Genomic DNA, 22,519 nt, shown 5'->3' with positions numbered 1-22,519 from the left:
ATAATTCAAATATTTGATAATAAATATCACGTTCTATTATTCTTCTTTTATATGGCCCAAGAAAGAAACCACATTAAAAGTAAAGAAACAACTACATATAATCCCAATATATATACATACATATATTCTAAAGAAGAAACTACTTTAAATACCCTCTGAACACAAAAATCAAATATATGGCAAATGATAATAATTATATATACTTCACATGTACAAGAAAAACTTCATCAGCTAAAGAAAGTTCTCCTTAAGATTTTAACCTAAATCACTATGACAAACTAAGCCTATCAGATCGCTAGTGGGAAGCAGCCGCATAGCACAGGGAGATCAGCTCGGTGCTTTGTGACCACCTAGAGGGGTGGGATAGGGAGGGTGGGAGGGAGGGAGATGCAAGAGGGAAGAGATATGGGGACATATGTATATGTATAACTGATTCACTTTGTTATAAAGCAGAAACTGACACACCATTGTAAAGCAATTATACTCTAATAAAGATGTTTAAAAAAAAAAGATACAGGCAAAAAAAAAAAACACAAAAAACTAAGCCTGTCATTATCATCACAGGAACCTCGGGATCTTCTACCACCCCCAGAAATTGTATTCAATGACAGCAGCATCCATGCTCACAACATTCCAGAGAGGCAAGGATTAGCTCTCACATCCATTTTAAGAGCTGGTAACTGATCAATCACAGAGAAGTTAAATAGCACATTCAAGGTTCAACAGTTGAAAAAGCTAAAAGCTGTGATTTCTGCTTGGACCCTGAGCTGTCATTCTGGAAGCTGCCACCAGATGTGTAAGGTGCTTATTAATGGAGCAGTAAGCTCATCTCAGAGGGTCTCTTTAAGGTTTGATACCAGTAGCACACAACTTGGTCAATTGTGCTTTTTCTCCCCCTATAAAAACAGAACTTAATATAGCAGCATAATTAAATAACAAATCTTTAATCACTACCTTTGTTTTATGAATTAAAGATATAATATTTACAAAAATTAAAAAATACCTTCAAATTAAGTATCTCTTCCCACTAAATTTCACTATTTTAAATCTACATCGAATTTAAACCTGGGTTTATTCCAGACTCTAATCAGAATTCTCCCTGAATTAATTCTAGATTGCAATTTCTCCAAGTCTCAGATCTTCAGAATAGCATAGAAGTTCATCACATAATTTTCCTGAGTTAAACTATTCTTACTCCTCCTGCCTGATTTTAGCTTCAGAAGCCATTAGTTTCACAGGGCATCTAGGGTCTCATCTGCTGGGGCCGTCCTCCCTTCACAGGATGTACCGTCCTTCTACCTTTCCCACACCCTTAGCCTTAAAGAACGTTTTCTGGGTTTAGCCCCTTCCTCCCCATGGCTTACCTCTGCTCCACTGCCCACTCTGGGCCCCCATTCCCAAGCAGAAAGAACCATAGATGCAGCCGTCTTGCTCTCTCCACTCTGTGGTCTTGTTCCAATCAGGGAAACATTCCTATGGCAACCAACATGCCCCACCATCTCACTCCCCTTCCTTGAAAGTTCCCTATTTGCATGGCAGACGTTTGGCAAGGACACTGAATTACTTTAACTTGCCTAGCAACTACTAGCTTCTTCCAACCTCTCTAAAGGGGCTTACTTTTTTCTTCTTTATCTTTCAGAACACACGCAGGGGCTGGCGGGTTGGCTGTGGAAAGAGCAGCTGCCAAGTCAGCTTCGCCGGGTACTGGCCTGGAGCACACACAGCTGTTGGGCAAACTGCAGCCTCCTCTTGCCCCAGGGATTGTACCCACAGGCTCAAGGCAATGGCCCAAGAGTGGGCAGCTCTAAGGCTAGATCTAGGGAAATTTCAATTCTTAGAGAACCGGAGATCTTGCTCATCCTCAGCTATAAGAACTGAATTACCAGTACATTTGCCTCCATTCAGAAAACCAGGTTTATCCATCCATTATGTTGTGCACTTAGGACCCTCAGGTATTTTAACTTACAGATTATATTGTACTCATTTAGGTAATTTTGGTATCAGAAACCAACGTGGTTCCAAAATGACTGATCCATACTTCCCCCTCAGCGAATTCTGAAGAAATAGTTGGTATCTATTACTTTCTCTGAGAACCCATAGAGGTGAAGGACAAAGAGGTTTCAACAGTGAATAAACTGTGTTTCTCCTGCCTTTGTGCTGTTCTGCTGATAAAATTCTGTGCTTGCCTGGTAACGCTTCAGAACAGAGGGCAACAGTGGATCCTAGCTCCTGAAAGCAACTGACAAGTTCATCACGTCAGATCCTGGAGGAAAACAAAAGCTACTGCCTTCCACAAGGAAAGCAAGGCCACTGATGCAGAATGGGGGAGTTGCCAATTTAGGCCAGGAATAGAACACAACAAGTTGACCCTGGTAGGGGCTTTTTATTCACTTTCATGACTTGACAAGGACAATTTTTATCCCGAGATCCTATTTTAGTGAAGACACATAGTAAGTGCTCAGTGAGCATTTACTGAAGTGAAACATATTATACACTGTTGGTAAAAGTATAAATTGATACAGTAATTCTGGAGGACAATTTGCACTGTTTAGTGACACTAAAAATGCACACACTTTCACTAGTAATTCCCCTGCTTTGAATGTATCCTACAAATATATTTACCAAAAAATGTGAAAAGATATGTCCAAAGATATTTATTGCAGCATTGTTTGCAACAGGATAAATCTGGAAACAACCCAAATGCTGATAAAGAGAAGGTAAGTTAAATTATGACATGCCATGACAATGGAATACTATATAGCCATTAAAGTGAGGTAGATCTATATGTACTGATATGAGCAGATATCTAAGATATATTGCTAAGAAAAACATATTTCACAACAGAATCCATATACATTTCCATATATACATATGTAAGAATACATGTGTATTATGTGTATATATGTATGTATATGTATTTATGTATATTTATGTGTGTGTGTGTGTGTGTGTGTGTAGATAAAGAGAACATTAGATCAGACCAGAGCCTCCCATCAAGCCTCTTAGATAGCCTCAACCACCAGAGAGCAGACAGCAGAAGCAAGAAAAACTACAATCCTGCAGCCTGTGGAACAAAATACACATTCACAGAAAGATAGACAAGATGAAAAGGCAGAGGGCTATATACCAGATGAAGGAACAAGAAAAAACCCCAGAAAAACAACTAAATGAAGTGGAGATAGGCAACCTTCCAGAAAAAAAATTCAGAATAATGATAGTGAAGATGATCCAGGACCTCGGAATAAGAATGGAGGCAAAGATCGAGAAGATGCAAGAAATGTTTAACAAAGACCTAGAAGAATTAAAGAACAAACAAACAGAGATGAACAATACAATAACTGAAATGAAAACTACACTAGAAGGAATCAATAGCAGAATAACTGAGGCAGAAGAACGGATAAGTGACCTGGAAGACAGAATGGTGGAATTCACTGCTGTGGAAGAGACTAAAGAAAAAAGAATAAAAAGAAATGAAGACAGCCTAAGAGACCTCTGGGACAACATTAAACATAACAACATTCACATTATAGGGGTCCTAGAAGGAGAAGAGAGAGAGAAAGGACCAGAGAAAATATTTGAAGAGATTATAGTCGAAAACTTCCCTAACATGGGAAAGGAAATAGCCACCCAAGTCCAGGAAGCGCAGAGAGTCCCAAAAAGGATAAACCCAAGGAGAAACACGCCGAGACACACAGTAATCAAATTGGCAAAAATTAAAGACAAAGAAAAATTATTGAAAGCAGCAAGGGAAAAACGACAAATAACATACAAGGGAACTCCCATAAGGTTAACAGCTGATTTCTCAGCAGAAACTCTACAAGCCAGAAGGGACTGGCATGATATACTTAAAGTGATGAAAGGGAAGAACCTACAACCAAGATTACTCTACCCGGCAAGGATCTCATTTAGATTTGATGGAGAAATCAAAAGCTTTACAGACAAGCAAAAGCTAAGAGAATTCAGCACCACCAAACCAGCTCTACAACAAATGCTAAAGGAACTTCTCTAAGTGGGAAACACAAGAGAAGAAAAGGACCTACAAAAACAAACCGAAAACAATTAAGAAAATGGTCATAGGAACATACATGTCGATAATTACCTTAAACGTGAATGGATTAAATGCTCCAACCAAAAGACACAGGCTTGCTGAATAGATACAAAAACAAGACCCATATATACGCTGTCTACAAGAGACCCACTTCAGACCTAGGGACACATACAGACTGAAAGTGAGGGGATGGAAAAAGATATTCCATACAAAAGGAAATCAAAAGAAAGCTGAAGTAGCAATACTCATATCAGACAAAATAGACTTTAAAATAAAGAATGTTACAAGAGACAAGGAAGCACACTACATAATGATCAAGGGATCAATCCAAGAAGAAGATTTAACAATTATAAATATATATGCACCCAACATAGGAGCACCTCAATACATAAGACAACAGCTAACAGCTATAAAAGAGGAAATCGACAGTAACACAATAATAGTGGGGGACTTTAACACCTCACTTACACCAATGGACAGATCATCCAAAATGAAAATAAATAAGGAAACAGAAGCTTTAAATGACACAATAGACCACATAGATTTAATTGATATTTATAAGACATTCCATTCAAAGACAGCAGATTACACTTTCTTCTCAAGTGCGCACGGAACATTCTCCAGGATAGATCACATCTTGGGTCACAAATCAAGCCTCAGTAAATTTAAGAAAATTGAAATCATATCAAGCATCTTTTCTGACCACAACGCTATGAGATTAGAAATGAATTACAAGGAAAAAAACATAAAAAACACAAACACATGGAGGCTAAACAATATGTTACTAAATAACCAAGAGATCATTGAAGAAATCAAAGAGGAAATCAAAAAATACCTAGAGACAAATGACAATGAAAACACGATGATCCAAAACCTATGGGATGCAGCAAAAGCAGTTCTAAGAGGGAAGTTTATAATTATACAAGCCTACCTAAAGAAACAAGAAAAATCTCAAATAAACAATCTAACCTTAGACCTAAAGGAACTAGAGAAAGAAGAACAAACAAAACCCAAAGTTAGCAGAAGGAAAGAAATCATAAAGATCAGAGAGGAAATAAATGAAATAGAAACAAAGAAAACAGTAGCAAAGATCAATAAAACTAAAAGCTGGTTCTTTTAGAAGATCAACAAAATTGATAAGCCATTAGCCACACTCATCAAGAAAAAGAGGGAGAGGACTCAAATCAGTAAAATCAGAAATGAAAAAGGAGAAGTTACAACAGACACCGCAGAAATACAAAGCATCCTAAGAGACTACTACAAGCAACTCTACGCCAATAAAATGGACAACCTGGAAGTAACAGACAAATTCTTAGAAAGGTATAACCTTACAAGACTGAACCAGGAAGAAACAGAAAATATGAACAGAGCAATCACAAGTAATGAAATTGAAACTGTGATGAAAAATCTTCCAACAAACAAAAGTCCAGGACCAGATGGCTTCACAGGTGAATTCTATCAAACATTTAGAGAAGAGCTAACACCTATCCTCAAACTCTTCTAAAAAATTGCAGAGGAAGGAACACTCCTAAACTCATTCTATGAGGCCACCATCACCCTGATACCGAAACCAGACAAAGATACTACAAAAAAAGAAAATTACAGACCAATATCACTGATGAATATAGATGCAAAATTCCTCGACAAAATACTAGCAAACAGAATCCAACAAGACATTAAAAGGATCATACACCATGATCAAGTGGGATTTATCCCAGGGATGCAAGGATTCTTCAATAAATGCAAATCAATCAATGTGATACACCATATTAACAAATTGAAGAAGAAAAACCATATGATCATCTCAATAGATGCAGAAAAAGCTTTTGACAAAATTCAACACCCATTTATGATAAAAACTCTCCAGAAAGTGGGCATAGAGGGAACCTACCTCAACATAATCAAGGCCATATACGACAAACCCACAGCAAACATCATTCTCAATGGTGAAAAACTGAAAGCATTTCCTCTAAGATCAGGAACAAGACAAGGATGTCCACTCTCACCACTATTATTCAACATAGTTTTGGAAGTCCTAGCCACGGCAATCAAAGAAGAAAAAGAAATAAAAGGAATACAAATTGGAAAAGAAGAAGTAAAACTGTCACTGCTTGCAGATGACATGATACTATACATAGAGAATCCTAAAACTGCCACCAGAAAACTGCTAGAGTTAATTAATGAATTTGGTAAAGTTGCAGGATACAAAATTAATGCACAGAAATCTCTTGCATTCCTATACACTAATGATGAAAAATCTGAAAGAGAAATTATGGAAACACTCCCATTTACCATTGCAACAAAAAGAATAAAATACCTAGGAATAAACCTACCTAGGGAGACAAAAGACCTGTATGCAGAAAACTATAAGACACTGATGAAAGAAATTAAAGATGATACCAACAGATGGAGAGATATACCACGTTCTTGGACTGGAAGAATCAACATTGTGAAAATGACTCTACTACCCAAAGCAATCTACAGATCCAATGCAATCCCTATCAAATTACCAATGGCATTTTTTACGGAACTAGAACAAATCATCTTAAAATTTGTATGGAAACACAAAAGACCCCAAATAGCCAAAGCAGTCTTGAGGGGAAAAAACGGAGCTGGAGGAATCAGACTCCCTGACTTCAGACTATACTACAAAGCTACAGTAACCAAGACAATATGGTACTGGCACAAAGACAGAAACATAGATCAATGGAACAAGATAGAAAGCCCAGAGATAAACCCACGCACCTATGGTCAACTAATCTATGACAAAGGAGGCAAAGATATACAATGGAGAAAAGACAGTCTCTTCAATAAGTGGTGCTGGGAAAACTGGACAGCTACATGTAAAAGAATGAAATTAGAACATTCCGTAACACCATACACAAAAATAAACTCAAAATGGATTCGAGACCTAAATGTAAGACCAGACACTATAAAACTCTTAGAGGAAAACATAGGAAGAACACTCTTTGACATAAATCACAGCAAGATCTTTTTTGATCCACCTCCTACAGTAATGGAAATAAAAACAAAAATAAACAAATGGGACCTAATGAAACTTCAAAGCTTTTGCACAGCAAAGGAAAGCATAAACAAGACGAAAAGACATCCCTCAGAATGGGAGAAAATATTTGCAAATGAATCAACGGACAAAGGATTAATCTCCAAAGTATATAAACAGCTCATTCAGCTCAATATTAAAGAAACAAACAACCCAATCCAAAAATGTGCAGAAGACCTAAATAGACATTTCTCCAAAGAAGACATACAGATGGCCAAGAAGCACATGAAAAGCTGCTCAACATCACTAATTATTAGAGAAATGCAAATCAAAACTACAATGAGGTATCACCTCACACCAGTTAGAATGGGCATCATCAGAAAATCTACAAACAACAAATACTGGAGAGGGTGTGGAGAAAAGGGAACCCTCTTGCACTGTTGGTGGGAATGTAAATTGATACAGCCACTCTGGAGAACAGTATAGAGGTTCCTTAAAAAACTAAAAATAGAATTTCCATATGACCCAGCAATCCCACTACTGGGCATATACCCAGAGAAAACCGTAATTCAAAAAGACACATGCACCCCAGTGTTCATTGCAGCACTATTTACAATAGCCAGGTCATGGAAGCAACCTAAATGCCCATCGACAGACGAATGGATAAAGAAGTTGTGGTACATATATACAATGGAATATTACTCAGCCATAAAAAGGAACGAAATTGAGTCATTTGTTGAGACGTGGATGGATCTAGAGACTGTCATACAGAGTGAAGTAAGTCAGAAAGAGAAAAACAAATATCGTATATTAACGCATGTATGTGGAACCTAGAAAAATGGTACAGATGAACCGGTTTGCAGGGCAGAAGTTGAGACACAGATGTAGAGAACAAACGTATGGACACCAAGGGGGGAAAACTGCGGTGGGTTGGGGATGGTGGTGTGCTGAATTCGGCGATTGGGATTGACATGTATACACTGATGTGTATAAAATTGATGACTGATTAAAAAAAAATGCAAAAAAAAAAGGAAAATAATATAGAATTAACAGTAAATTATGGTACAGCCTTACAACAGAATACTAAGCAGCCATTAAATATATCATTGTATCTACTATTAATAGAATTCTGAGGAAATAACAAGATTATGTGAAAACTTTGATATTCTATGTTAGACATTTTTATATTCTTTGAGATTTTTGTCCAATGAACATGCATTACTTCTGTAATTAATTAAAAAAAAAATTAAATCATTTCCGGAAGGATCTGCAGAAACTTTAATACTAGTTATCTTTAAATAATGATACTTAGGAATCAGAGAATAGGGAGGAAGACTTATTTTCACTTTATAGCTTTTTAAAATGTTAATTAATTTTAAAACAAAGTAAGTCTTATACTTTAAAAATGTTAATAATTCATAACTGCTTTCATATTATTAGTTTAAAAAAAAATAAAGCCAGCAGGTCATTTTTACCATTCAGGTATATACTGTGTAACTAACACAGGAGTCTCTTAAACCATCCACAGCTGTTGTGGTAACTGAGAAACTGCAGAAGTGGAAGCAGCAGCTCACATAAATTGTTTACAAAGCCTGTGCTTTTAATGTGCTGAACAGTAAATATTTCAAAATGATTAGAAATTAAGAAATCCTATTAGAGCTATGTAAATTAAGGTAAAAATTGTGAAAAACACATTGCAATACACAAAAAATAAGCCAAAATTAACATCTCTTCCTAATGCTTGAGTCTTTTTGTTTGTTTCTTTGTTTTTTGGAGTTGGAGGAGAGGAGGAAGCAGAGAAATAACTCTTGCTGCTAAATTAGAAATCATAAGCCTCAGAAGCCCTGAACATATATAAAAATTAAGAACCAATAAACTGGATCCAAGAACTCTAAATGATGTTTAATCAAATAAAAAGTCAGAAAGCCAAAAATGTGTCTTTTTTGGGAGAGTACTTAAAATGCAGAGAGGGACAGCTGAAGAGAAATTTCCCTTAGTCACTTTCAACTCAGTAACAAGAAAATGAGAACCATGGTATAAAATTAATTTTTTCAACTTCCAAAGGTTAGAAAGAACACTCCATTTTTAAAAATACAGCATTAAAATTCATTTTCACATTATTCCAGCCTCCCAAATATTCCTACCTTTTTCTTACAAACTCAAGAGAAAAAATTTCCCGTGGTACTCATTATAAAACCCCAGAATGCTCTTGACACTGCCATTTTAACTGTCTATTGTTCTCCTAACTCCAGGAAATGTCTGAAAGCCAGACATAATGACTGTTGTGACGGTTTTCAGTAACAAGAAGTGAAGTTTCCTGTCAAAAGAAGTGCTCTCTCCATTTTGATCACATGTAAAACAAGATGCTTCAACAAGCACCTTCATAGACAGAGCAGTTTCTCTGAGACCCTGAAAATGTACTACAAAGGATGAAAGAATGAATCAAAATGACAGATAAATTTGTGGGAGTTTTTTCCTTTTAGCTAAAGCAAACTATATGATTTATTTCCCAAGTAGCATTGATTCCCTGGGCACAGAACTGGCTTTTTACTCTAGAACTGTTAAGGGTAGGTTCCAAATATTAATACAACAAAGGAGCAGAAAAAAAAAGTTGGGAGTTGGTACTAGATCCTCAACTAAATGGAGTGGGTATGAAACACATTACATAATAATGTTCTCCCAATAACTGCTTAAAGTCACCAAGGTTCATAATCTCTCATGACAACTGAGAGGCCCAAGTCTTCATTAGACTTCTGGTCAGGTGAGCAGAAAGAAGGAGGAAGAGTCTTGGACCAGGATTCAGAAGCCCTGGTTTAAGTACTACAGTCCTTGACCTGCAGAACCATGGAAAGAAGAGACTCACCCTCATTTGCCTCACTTCTCCCACGTAAATGAACGGGAATGGATGTGCCAGATCAAGTGAGGTTATATGTGGAAACAATCTGAAAAAACTGGGATGCCAAAATGGTCTTACTATTAAAGAAAGGAAGAGTTTGCTTCTGTGAAACTCTTATACAAGTATATTCCTGTGTGACTCAGTTTCCTTATCTGTAAAATGAGAATAATAATAACACTCACTTCATGGATACTCTGAGGATTAAATGAGAGAACATACGAGATGTTCTCAGAAGAGTGTCTGGCATAGACAAAGTAAATGCTCAAAAATATTAGCTATAACCTTTAGTACAAAGCTACTTTATTTACTTAGAAACTGTGGATCCCTAGTATTGGAGCGTCCCTAGATGTTACATAATTGTAGCATACAGTGAAAAATATGAGACACAAACATAAAGTAGTAATAAGCTATTGTCCATAGCACCTGCCTTGTAACTAGTGGCCCAATCAGGCACAAAGCAATAACCACAGAAGGATGGCTGGGATAGGACTTGGACCAAGTACACAGCAACTCTGAGTATAGTGAGACGCAAAACACTACCAATCTCTCTACTAAAGGCTAAGAGGCTTGTACACTGAATATGATATGCATGGGGGCAGAGACTCTGTCTCTTCCCTATGCCTGACTGGTTCCAGAGTAGGTTCCCCCCCAAATATTTGAAAGATGGGTAAATGGAGTGATGGGATGAACACAGGTAGTGCTTTCAACACAATCCTCTTGCAGAGTTCCTATCATAATACAGACTGCTCAATATTAAGACAGTCTATATGAAAGAAAAAGGAAAACCCTAAAGATGTATGTATCCTCATACCTTCATTCATCAAGTATTAACTCAGTGTTGACTACAGGTAAGGCAAAGGGCAGAAGTTGTTTTATGAATAAAGGTTTGTTTATGTAATTACAGAAATCTAACCAAGTTTTCAGGGTCTTGAAGAAGTTGGCCTCCTACGTGGACTAAAATTCAGTCATAGTGGACGTAACTAATTACCTACCTCCCTAATTGGCTTCTACAGGCAACTCTCCTCTGCATCCAAACTTTAGCAATGCCATTTAAGTGTCAAGACATTTTTATCTTAAGAATCCAAGGGAAACTGAAAGTCTTGTTCAAAGGATGTAATTGTACCAGCCAGTTTCCAAGGGATTTAGAAGCATGTAATTAATTACAATAATACCTTACAACAAATTCATACTGATGGAAGGAAGATCTGTGTGACAATACTGAATTATGGACGAGTTTTAAAGAAGTGGAGTTTTATTAGAGTAATTCAAATTAAATGCTAATAAAATATTACCAAGTAGAAATCCTCGTAGGACTACTTTAACAACTAGAATCGCTCATAATCAGTACATAGTTAGGATGCAAATAGATGCAAGTAAGGCATTTGAAAACAGCCCTTTCTCTTAAGCAGGTTAATATGTTTCTTGTCAAATTTATTTACACTATTCATTTGCTCAGTGGGTCCTTTCTTCATAGATAAAACAAAGCAAACTTCAGACTTACCTCGAAAAAATTATTAAAGACCATGAATTAATGGGCTACAAATGGATGACATTGCGGAAGAGAGATCCAGGGCTCTGTCAGATGGCTGCAGCCAACTACATCTCAATTTATTTTTAAATGAGTGTTTATACTCTTCTGTTCATGCACGTTTATCACAAGAGGCTCTGTCTGTGCATACAAAGCAAAAAAGGACTGCTGAATAAAATCAGTGTGTTGAATGGAGTGGGAGAGTGGGTGGAGGGGAGTACCTACACTTTTGCCTTCTTTTCTATGTTATTTTCCTTTCCTCTCTTATCTGGTATTCTGGGATACACTCCAACACCTTGTTCAAACTGAGGAGCCTAAGGAGCCTGACAACCTAGACTCAGAAAAGGCACGTGTGCAGATGCTTTTTGCAGCTTGTGTAGAATCATCAGACCTTGGTGAATGAAGCTAGCACATATCCAAAGCACTCCAGAAACTGCAAAGAATGATCCACGTTACTCATCTGACACAACCGCCTGTGAGACAAGAAGGCAGATGTCTTCATTTTACAAGTAGGAGAGGTTACAGACGCAATCAGGGCCGTACCGTCAGAAAATGATAGAGCCCAGCATCGAGTCCAGTCCTCCCACTCTTGGTCTGCAGTGATGGCCCCACACAACACTGCCTAGAACTTAACAAAGCTTTTTTTTTTTTTTTCCCACACCCTTACAGTAAACTGACAGTCCCTGGCATCGATCTCTTATATCCATGGGAAGCAGAATCCTGGGTGGAGAAGGAGTCATGGCCCTCGGCCTCACTGTGATTTCACAAGGGACTTAATAGGTTCTGGAACAGCTACTTTTCAGATGTTAAGCACAGTTTTATCTGCATCTTCTCCTCTGCCAGTGAAAAACATGGTTTGGGGACAATGTCCAAAGAAAATTACCTGTTGTTGTGAATGTTTAATTCTTAGTAAAGTTGAGAGGGACACTGGGGGCAGGAGTGGCTAAGCTTGTAGGGTAAATGAGAGCCAACTGAAACGCATTTTGCAAACACAAAACTTAACAAAAATGCTTAATTAAATTACCTCCAAACTTTGGATGTTCTCCTTCCCTTCTTTTTGGAAAGAATGATTCCATATAAGGCTCATGATACTCTACAACCATAAGTAATATATTACTATGGGGGTGGGGGGAATCATGTTTTCATTGGAGGCATAGCAAAAATCTGATAAAATTATAATATCAGTTCAGGTTTGGGGAAATCTCAGGATTGGAAAGTCTTAAAACAGTCTTAATATTATACCATTGAGTGATTCCCACACCTGGAATGCACCAGTGTCCCAAAGAAGGGATTATACTCAGCTGGCTGTGAGAACCACTATCAAGCAACCCCCAGAGACCAGGCAACCTGGTGAGTAGCCAGTAGCCTGTTAAGTCCATGCTGCTCCCTCCCCCAGAAAAGCTTACTGATAAATCCTAAAGCAGGCAGTTTTAAAATAGCTACTCCCTCCTGGCTTTTGCAGTTTGGAGAGTTGCAAACCTCACGTTTGCTGATTACTCTAATGAGCAGCTGGAACTGTTCACGAGAGAAGGTAGCCAGCAACATGGATTTCCAGGACTACACTTTGAGAACTGCAGAGATTTGTGAAACTCCTCATAACTTTGATTTTTTTTTTTTTTCCAAACCCAGTGCACTGAATCCAGCCTCACAAATCTTCATTTAGCATTTATTAGGGGCAAGGCACTGATGTCGGCTACCTTCTGACTTTGGATTCAGAGTAAAACATGACAACTTAGCCACAAGCAAACAAACAGACCTAGAGATACACACACACACACACACACACACACACACACACACACACACACATGAGAGAGCAAATACTACTAGTGAACCTGTTGAGAATATCATTAGGAAGGACCTGTGCGGTCAGCAATGATTACCATAGCAACAACAGCCAATGGGGACTCCATTATTGCTCTCAGTGCAATGATGTGAAATCTGAGTTTCCCTTGGGAGGTTTCTGTTGGCTTTTGTAAGAGGCCTGGAGAGACTTTTGTGTACTTTTGTCTCTGGCAGAGAGGAATGTTCTCTTCATTAAAGGTTGCTCACAGTCCATATACAAAACAGAGACTAAAGGTTCAGAACTCTATTATTCACTGATTTACTTGTTTTTAAACAGTCATCAGAAACTGTTCAGGGAGTTCCCTGGTGGTCTAGTGGTTAGGATTCGGTGCTGTCACTGCCGTGGCCCGGGTTCGATCCCTGGTCGGGGAACTGAGATCCCACAAGCCTCGTGTTCAGCTCTAGCCTATTAAAAGCCATTCAGTCACTCACATGGGAAGGTTCCCTGCTACATTAGACCAACTTTTAACCTCACTTGTTCCATTTGGAATTAACACTCCTCTGATACTGTGATCCAACCTTAAACTGTCAGCCTGTGAAATGGTCTGAGTGCACTGAAATGATCTTTAGCAATCAAGCCAAATTGAATTTGGCTTTTTGAATTAAATGCAAATGCAGATATATTTTCCTTTGAATGCACTAAGTATCTCATGGTTGACACTGAGTCTTTAGCAAATATATTTTGGGTTATGCTGAACACAAGTCAGTTTAAAATTTGAATATGATGATATGGTATTCACCCTGAAGGGAGAGCATCTTAGAATTGGAAGGCATTTTAGAGATAACTTAGTACCTCGTCATAGCTAGGGTACAAAAAAAAAGAGTACATTTCATTTACTTTGTAAATAAAAATATGTGTGATATATATAAAATACACATATACACATACATGCATATAAAATACTAGAAGAATGCACACTGAAGTTTTAACAGTTATCTGTAAATGGAACTACGCATAAATTTATTTTCTTGCTTAGTTCTGACTTGTATTTTCTAACTTTTTTCCTTTTCAGGGGGTTGAGTTAATCGTTATCCTGTTTATGGCACATTATTATCATTGTTCTTGCAAGATTCTCTCTGCTTTATTTATTGTTCCCCTTTTTATCTCCCCACTTCTCCCCCTCATCCCTCATCCAACCACTCTGATGGGTTTAACTGGTACTTCTTTTGTACCTCCCTTCATCTCTACTAAGAGTATAAGCTTGAAAGCAGAGAGCCTCATTTTGTGCACTTACAAAATGAGTATCATTTTGTGGGCATGCATTTTAACTTGGGGAAATGGTTTTATACTGTATCTCATTTTTCTTACTTTTCACATTTGGCACTATGTCCTTAAGATCCAGTCATGTTGATAAATGTTTATCTAATCAATTGCTTCTAACAGATGCACAATACTCCTTTATGTTCATTCAACTAAATTTGAACTAACCACTTTCCTAGCGGAGGACACCCAGTTTACCTCCAGCTCCCTCTTACCATCACAATAACCTTGTGAGAATACCCTCTTATGTGCTATTATGGTGTTTTACATATACATACATACACATATACATATATGTGCATATACATATGTATGTGTGTATATATATATGTATACATGTATGTGTATATACGTATATATATAAATATATAGAAAACAAAGACATTTTCACACATCTCCAAGAGTATAATTGCTGGGTCATGGGATATGAGTGGGCCTAATCTGAACAAGCAGTTATCACAGGCTCTCCAAAATGGCAGCATCAGTCTACCTCCTATTAGCAATGCATGACGGTCCCCACAGCCCCAGAAACACTGGGCATAATTGATCTCTCTGAAATGCTATACACATCATTACTGATTTAATTTGCATTTCTCTCATCACTAGTGACTCGGAGTATCTTTCCCAATGCTTGAGAGCCTTTTGAGCTTCCTCCTCTTAAACCGCTTTTTCAAATCCTTTGCCCAAATTTTCTACAAATAACATGTATCACTTTAAAAATAATCTCACGCCTCCAGTGAAATCAGTTGAACAAGACAGGCGTGAGAGGCAACAAGAAAACCCACACATGAGAACAGATGGCAGTTAATCTATCTTCTGAAAATGGCAGTGACTCTGCAGTCAACAGAGAATTTGAGAACCACACAATAGCAATAGCAGGGACAGCAGCAATGAATGATGTTATGTGAAACATATCCACCCCAATGGCCCCTGGCTCATAGTAGATGCTCGTTAAACACTACTTCCCTCCCTTATCCTCTTAGATTATCACAACAAACCTGTGAAAAGGAAAACTGTGTATTATTGACATTCTCCTTTAATGGAGAATGAAACTGCTTGGATGGATGCCCTGAATTGCCTGATGAGTGAGAGAAGCACGACTAAGGCAGGTGCTTCTAGCTCCTCCCTTCATTTCTACTAGTAGTGCAAGCTTGAAAGCAGAGCCTCCATTTGCATCCCAGCTCCTCAACTTATTAGCAGGTGGCATTAGGCAAGTCAAGCCACTTTTTTGAACCTGAGTTTCCCCCCATCAAATGTAGTAATAATGATGGCATTTTCCTCATGGTGTTGTATTGAGGATTAAATGAATGATTCCCTGTAAGCCATGCAGAATAGTGCTTGACACCCAGTAAGTGCTTAGTGAGTATTAGCTTGTCCTTGGGATATGGAGATTGTACTAAACTGACACCATAAACAGTCTTTCATATATGCCCACCAATTACAGGGTTTTAAGAATTCATTTTGAAGGATTAAAGGCCACATAGACTATGAACACTTTATTTATTTATTTATTTATTTTTAAAGAGAGTGGTTGCTTGAGGATAAACAGCTAGTTTTTTTTTTTAAAATAATTAATTAATTAATGGCTGTGTTGGGTCCTCGCCTCTGCGCGAGGGCTTTCTCCAGCTGCGGCAAGCGGGGGCCACCCCTCATCGCGGTGCGCGGGCCTCTCACCATCGCGGCCCCCCCCCGCTGCGGAGCGCAGGCTCAGCAACTGTGGCTCACGGGCCCAGCCGCTCCGCGGCATGCGGGACCCTCCCAGACCAGGGCTCGAACCCGTGTCCCCCGCACCGGCAGGCAGGCTCCCAACCACTGCGCCACCAGGGAAGCCCCTAGACTATGAACACTTTATATCTGAAATATTGTATTTCATTCTAAACATTTTTCATAAGACACCTTTTTCCAATTTGGTTTTAAAAAATATCTTGAGGAGGTAAACATTTTTTCGTGAAAATTTCTGGGGTGTTCTTCCCAGATCCTCACATCTCTAGTAACACATCCGAGGACTTCACTGACTAGATAAAACAGAATTGTTGGAAAATAGGCCTCCATACGGAGTAGGCTAGCATTTTTGTTCTCCTTGTACAAGGATTATTCTTATATTTCTATCCACTGAGGTAAAAAAAGGATGTCAACTAAAGAAGTAAAGCAACTAGTGGTAACTGTGGCCTGAATACAAGCAACCCTCATTTTTCTCAGCTTTAAAAAATAAAATAAAATGGAAGTGTGCAGCAGGGGAATCAAATCAAGCACGTGTGACAAATACTAGGGTTAAAGGGAGCAGCAGCAACAGAATGAGGGCTGCCTGAAATCTAAGTGGTCAGAACTTACTGAATTACAAAAATCAATACCATGGTGCAAAGAGAAGAGCTAGGAACCCTAATGTTCCTGGTTCCGTTATAACGAGCCAGGATCTCCTGGCTAGTTGTGCTGCTTCTGTGGGACTCATATTCCTTATTGTAAGATGAGACACAGGACAAAAATATCCTTTCTCTCCACATTTCCTTCCAGCCCTAAATTCTAGGACCTCATACTTTATTCCTACATCTAGATTTTTTTTTTTAATTTCCTACATGTTCATATGGATACTACCTTTCCCAGCAATTACGTTAGTGGCGCAACACTTATCTCTCTGTAATCTGAATGCACACATGAGAATCCAGCTGCCACATCTAATTGGAAGAGAGATACTGAACCTGTTGAAAATGACCAGATACTCCTTCCAAAGACACTGTTTTATCTATGCTTTTCCCAGACATGGCTCCCCTGCAAATGTAGGGTCAAAGGTGTGAAGCTGCTTCTTTCTCCGTGTGTATTTTCTCTTTTTCCCAAGGTGGACCTGAAAAGGATAAAACACCCAGGGTACCCCAGAATTAACCATCACAAATATTGTGCATGCAGAATTTGCTGAGAAGTGTCTAATACACACAGCCATATCCTGAAATCAATAAATGAGACCCTAGGAAATGCCCTGAGACCCAGAACAAATGAGTATACACACTTCACCAAACAATACAGAGCCACTTCAACAGGTACCTCTCTGGGCTATCAGTCAAAGAAAATCATCAGGGAGAAAACGAACAACATCCAGTCATCAGTGACTCAGCCCCACGTGGCTTGGCTCAAAGGTCGTGGTGAGGTGGGGGATGGGGTCAGAACATGTCATCTTAACAAGGTCATTTTGCTACATGGGAAATTTTTATGTGGCCCAAAAAAACTAACATCTGTTTTGTGACATTGGAGGGGGACTTTACTAATTACTTTGTGTTTTTTAATATTATCTAAAATTTTATGAGATAAGAAAGAAATGTGGGGTTTCCCTGGTGGCGCAGTGGTTGAGAATCTACCTGCCAATGCAGGGGACACGGGTTCGAGCCCTGGTCTGGGAAGATCCCACATGCCGCGGAACAACTAGGCCCGTGAGCCACAATTGCTGAGCCTGCGCATCTGGAGCCTGTGCTCTGCAACAAGAGAGGCCGCGATAGTGAGAGGCCCGTGCACGGCGATGAAGAGTGGCCCCCACTTGCCGCAACTAGAGAAAGCCCTCACAACAGAAACGAAGACCCAACACGGCCATAAATAAATAAAAAATAAAAAATAAGAAATAAATGTGTATAAGAGAGCCGTCCTCACATACCCCTCATCTCAATGAATGCCATCAAGTATTCTAATAACAAGGGAAACAGGGAATCCTCTGAGAACTGACGTGTAAAGTCGGTTGTACTACACTGCTTGTTTGAAAACACAAATTTGTTTCAATGCAATTGGTATACTAGGAAACAATTTGAGCATAATGCAAATTTTTTGTTTGCTTGTGAGCAATTTCAGCCAGAAGGAACACTAGGAGACTGCAGAAAACCACACACAGCTGAACCGAAGTACATCCACTAGCGTGCACATACCTCTAACACCCATCAGGTACCTAGTTATACAGGCCACCCATCCACAGCTGCTGTTACAATTTCCTTTCAGATTTCATACAACCCTCCTTCCACCACTTACAATAACTCACAAGCTGCAACCTTTCCAACACCCACTTCCACAAGTAAACTTAAAAATAAAAACAAGTGATTTTGTATTTCCCAGTCATTTTGTTCCTGGGGGTACCTACGACCACCAATTTTTCCTTCTTATCACCATTCTTCCTGTAACCCAGGTCCTTGTTCACTACAGCCTTCAACAGCAGACCTCAGAATTTTTGTTTTTTGGTTTGTTCCCCCGGTCCACCCCTCACTGGAAAAAGAGCTGTTTTCTTTAGGAAAGAAAAAAAACCCCGCATTGCTATTAATGTGGACAAAGTATATAGACTCTCACTGCAGACACACCCTCAAAGCCCTCAGGGCTTGTTCTTGTTTTCCAACACAGTGGATCTGTCAATACAGACCTGCCAACTCTCTCCCACCAGAACTAAACAATGACTTAAATCTCCTCCTTTATGGTGAAGTACTGCGGATAATGCAGATAATGCGAGGAGGACAGGGCAGAAAAGGCAGTTTTCACTCCATTTACTGATGGCAGTCAAGGGCATGGCTGGAACTTAGTATGAGTCAATGGCAACCAAAGAGACAGATTTTCTTAGCCTTAATGTGAGGCATGGAGGAAAAGCCAGTTTGTGTGTGGATGAGTAATGTGTATGTGCACGAGTTCACTAGACTTAGGGGTATATATGTATTCCTTGCCCTGTTTCTAAACTGCTTTAGGGCAACTTCAAGGGTGCATAATATATACTATACTACAAATACATGCAAAATAATAAAAATGAAGCAAGGAGCATGTGTGTGTGTACATATAATCACATATACATAAATACACACATATGTATATGTAAGTCATAATTCAAACCCTAATTAAAGAGAGTCTTTGTAATCTTGGCTACATAGAAATGAGGAAAGAGGTCAAAATGGAACCCAGGAGAAACAGAGACATAGGTAAAGGAAAATCAGGCACTGAAGCCATAATCCTGGGTTCAAATACTAGTTCAGCAATTTACTTCTGGGCAAGTAATTTCAACTTCTTCAGTTTCAATTCCTCATAGACAAAAGTGAGAATGCTCCCCACCTAGAGTGTTATTTTCAAGATTAAATGACAATGTTCCTAAGGTCACGGGGGATCACAACTTCTGTGCCAAATCTCTGGTTTATACTGTGTTCAGAAATTCAGATGGTTGGGCGTCCCAGAGTTCTCAGCTGTCTGGGACACTCTGGGTCTGAAGGACAGGATATGAGCACACACCCATGACCCCAGACCCAAGGGACAGTGGGGCAGAGCCAAGCTGGCCTCAAAGGAGTGAGAGAATTGAGAAACCCTGGGGGGACTGTAGCCTGATTTCCAATTGCTCCAGGTTGGGAGAACCTTTAAGACAGCGGTTCCCAAAATGGGACCAGCAGTATCCGCAACACAGGGAAACTTGTTAGGAATGCAAATTATCAGGCCTTATTTCATACTTACTGAATCAGAAAGTCTGTGTTTCTGGGTTGGTAACTCAAGTTTAAAAACCACAGCCTTAGGAGATAGAGTTTTGCTTCAGTAAGTTCGGGAGTTTGTATCTGTTTCAAGTCAGAGTTTTGAAAAGAATAAAAGAAGAAGAATCCCAGCATCCTTCTGGCACTGTTCTACAATTTAGCAATGAATTCACACCACCCTCTGGCTATTCTGGCCACCCAGCAACACTTGCCACCTCCTCAGACCACTACAGGTATGGTCAAATCCTGATCCAAACAAAAATGTCACAAACATGTTGATCAAATGGCATTGGAGGATTTGTGGACTGAAAGCAATGGAGGGTGTAATCCTCTTAGAATGAAAGGAGTGTAGAAAAGGAAAAAAATAACCTATTGGAGTGTGTAAATAGGGTCCACAGTGGAAGGACTGATGTGAAAATACTTCCTTTCATACACCCAGCACCAACTACTTATTTCTGCTTGTCATCCTGTCTGCCAGTGTCTGAAGTTGGGGTTACATGCTCAAACAGGGCAAGCTACTGTAACTGGTGACCTACTTCCCTACCCTCCCCTCCCCGCACTCAGATAAACTCCAGAATCACCAGAGTTTGAGTTTATGTAGCTCTTAAAACATGTAGGCCACTCGATTTTCTTCCTTTTCATTTATCTGCTTGCTTACCTGGTTGCATTTTCACCAGTCTTCTGAGAGATGGATGGGGGAAAAAGGAGAAAGAAAAAAAAGTGGCCAAACAGGCTTGTGAAAAAGATTTACAATTACAATGGAAGCTAAAATACACGATTTGTGATTAATTAATGGATTTCATTATCCTGTAGGGTTCTGTAAGGGGTGTCTCCACTTACCAATCCTGAAAAGAAAATCTGTAATAGCTACAAACTGCAATTTCCAAGCATCCTATTACATACTAATGTTGCACCAAAACTAAGATCAGTCCAGATTAGTAGGCAGGGGGCTGCACCTCCTGTAAGGTGTTAAGATGATGGTATAAATCACAATTATCAATTAAAATTGCAATTATTAAACAGAATAGAAATCACACTGAACAATACCTATGGCACAGACTCGCTTACTGACTTATGTATTGTTAACGCATGAATGGCAGGCAGCATTTCTAATTTTTCCCCCCATAACCTCTATGGTGGGAAATCAAACCTTTTAGAAATTAAATAATTCTTATAATTACAAAGGAATACTCATGTTACACAGAAAACTAAGCAAACGGATATACATTGTGTCTAATAACAATACAAAGTTTCCAAGGAACATTTTTGGTTATGGTATTTGTCCTATTCCCTTTAGAAATAGTCAGATTATCACTCTGAACTCTCCCAGTTTTGATGGAGATATCACATAAAAGGAATCCTAAGTCATGGAACGTTGTAATTAGGAGGAACCTTGGGAATCATCTAATCAACCCTTCCTCATTTTATGGGCAGAGATACTGAGACCCAGGGGATTCGATATTTGCCCAAGATCACACAGCTTGTCAGTGGCACAGTGAGAACTCGCACTTTCCTCTTCAGACTCTCTAATATACTGTTCTTTCCACTGTATCATTCTGCCCCCAAGCTTCAGGCAGAGCTAACCGAGGATGTGACTGCACCAGAAGGCCAGAGAACAGAGGCTCCAGATCAGAGTTTCTACTACACACTTTTCCCTGTACCTGTGTTTGGCTGAAATCTAATCACATGCTCACACCACGTACACTTTCTTCTGGTGGTGACCCATGGATCTGCCTGTAGCACACTCTTAGGACAAGACATTCTGTCTTTCAGGGGCTCATGCTAGCCTTGCAGGAATGCTGGAAGTAGGAAGCTCTCCACTAATTAGAAAAATAAAAATAAAATATGATTCCTAGGACTCAAAGAGTCAGATACAGATTTTCAGACTCAGAAAAAGATGAGACGGAAGTATTTAGAAGATGTTTAACTCCTTAGTGACTGCTTTCCAGGCCCAAATGGCAAGGAAGTCAGTTAATCTGTAAATATTCCATACATAAGAGACTCTCCAATATTCTATTTTTCTAAGCGCTCTGCTGTTCGAAACCCTTCAGTGTCTCCCTCATGCTTACAGAATAAAAACTAAGGTTCTTAGACTGCAGGGCAGGTTTCTTACAATCTGTTCAACACTATTTAAATAAGATTAATTACTTACTCTTTTAAAACCTATGCTGCATTAGTTACCTATTACTATGAAACAAGTTGGCCCAGAACTTGGTGGCTTAAAACAACAATAAATATCTCACAACGGTTTCTGTGGGTCAGGAATCTGACAGCAGTTTAACTGGCTGATTCTAGTTCAGGGTCTCCCACAGGGATGCAGTCATCTGAAGACCTGACTGGGACTGGAAGACCTGCTGCCAAGATGGCTTTCCTATGGCCTTGCCACGTGGACCTCCCCAGAGGGACGCTGGTCTCTTAGGGCATGGTAGCTGTTTCTGTTTTGACCTAGCCTCAGAATCACACATCATCATTTGTAAT

General features: G+C 39.1%; 1 protein-coding gene and 1 non-coding gene across 3 annotated transcripts in view; one reads left to right on the top strand and one right to left on the bottom strand.

Annotated features, from left to right (window-relative positions):
* TMEM108 (transmembrane protein 108) overlaps window positions 1-22,519 on the bottom strand; it is a 380,405-nt gene that overhangs the window by 256,980 nt on the left and 100,906 nt on the right. The gene's annotated exons all lie outside the window — the stretch shown is intronic.
* TRNAD-GUC lies at window positions 13,619-13,690 on the top strand. The gene has a single exon. It is a non-coding gene; the product is annotated as a tRNA-Asp (tRNA).

This window comes from Balaenoptera musculus, chromosome 4 (genome assembly GCF_009873245.2).
Source record: "Balaenoptera musculus isolate JJ_BM4_2016_0621 chromosome 4, mBalMus1.pri.v3, whole genome shotgun sequence".
Lineage (NCBI taxonomy): Eukaryota > Metazoa > Chordata > Mammalia > Artiodactyla > Balaenopteridae > Balaenoptera > Balaenoptera musculus.
Note: the sequence above shows the minus strand (reverse complement) of the source record. Positions and strands in the feature narration are given on the sequence as shown.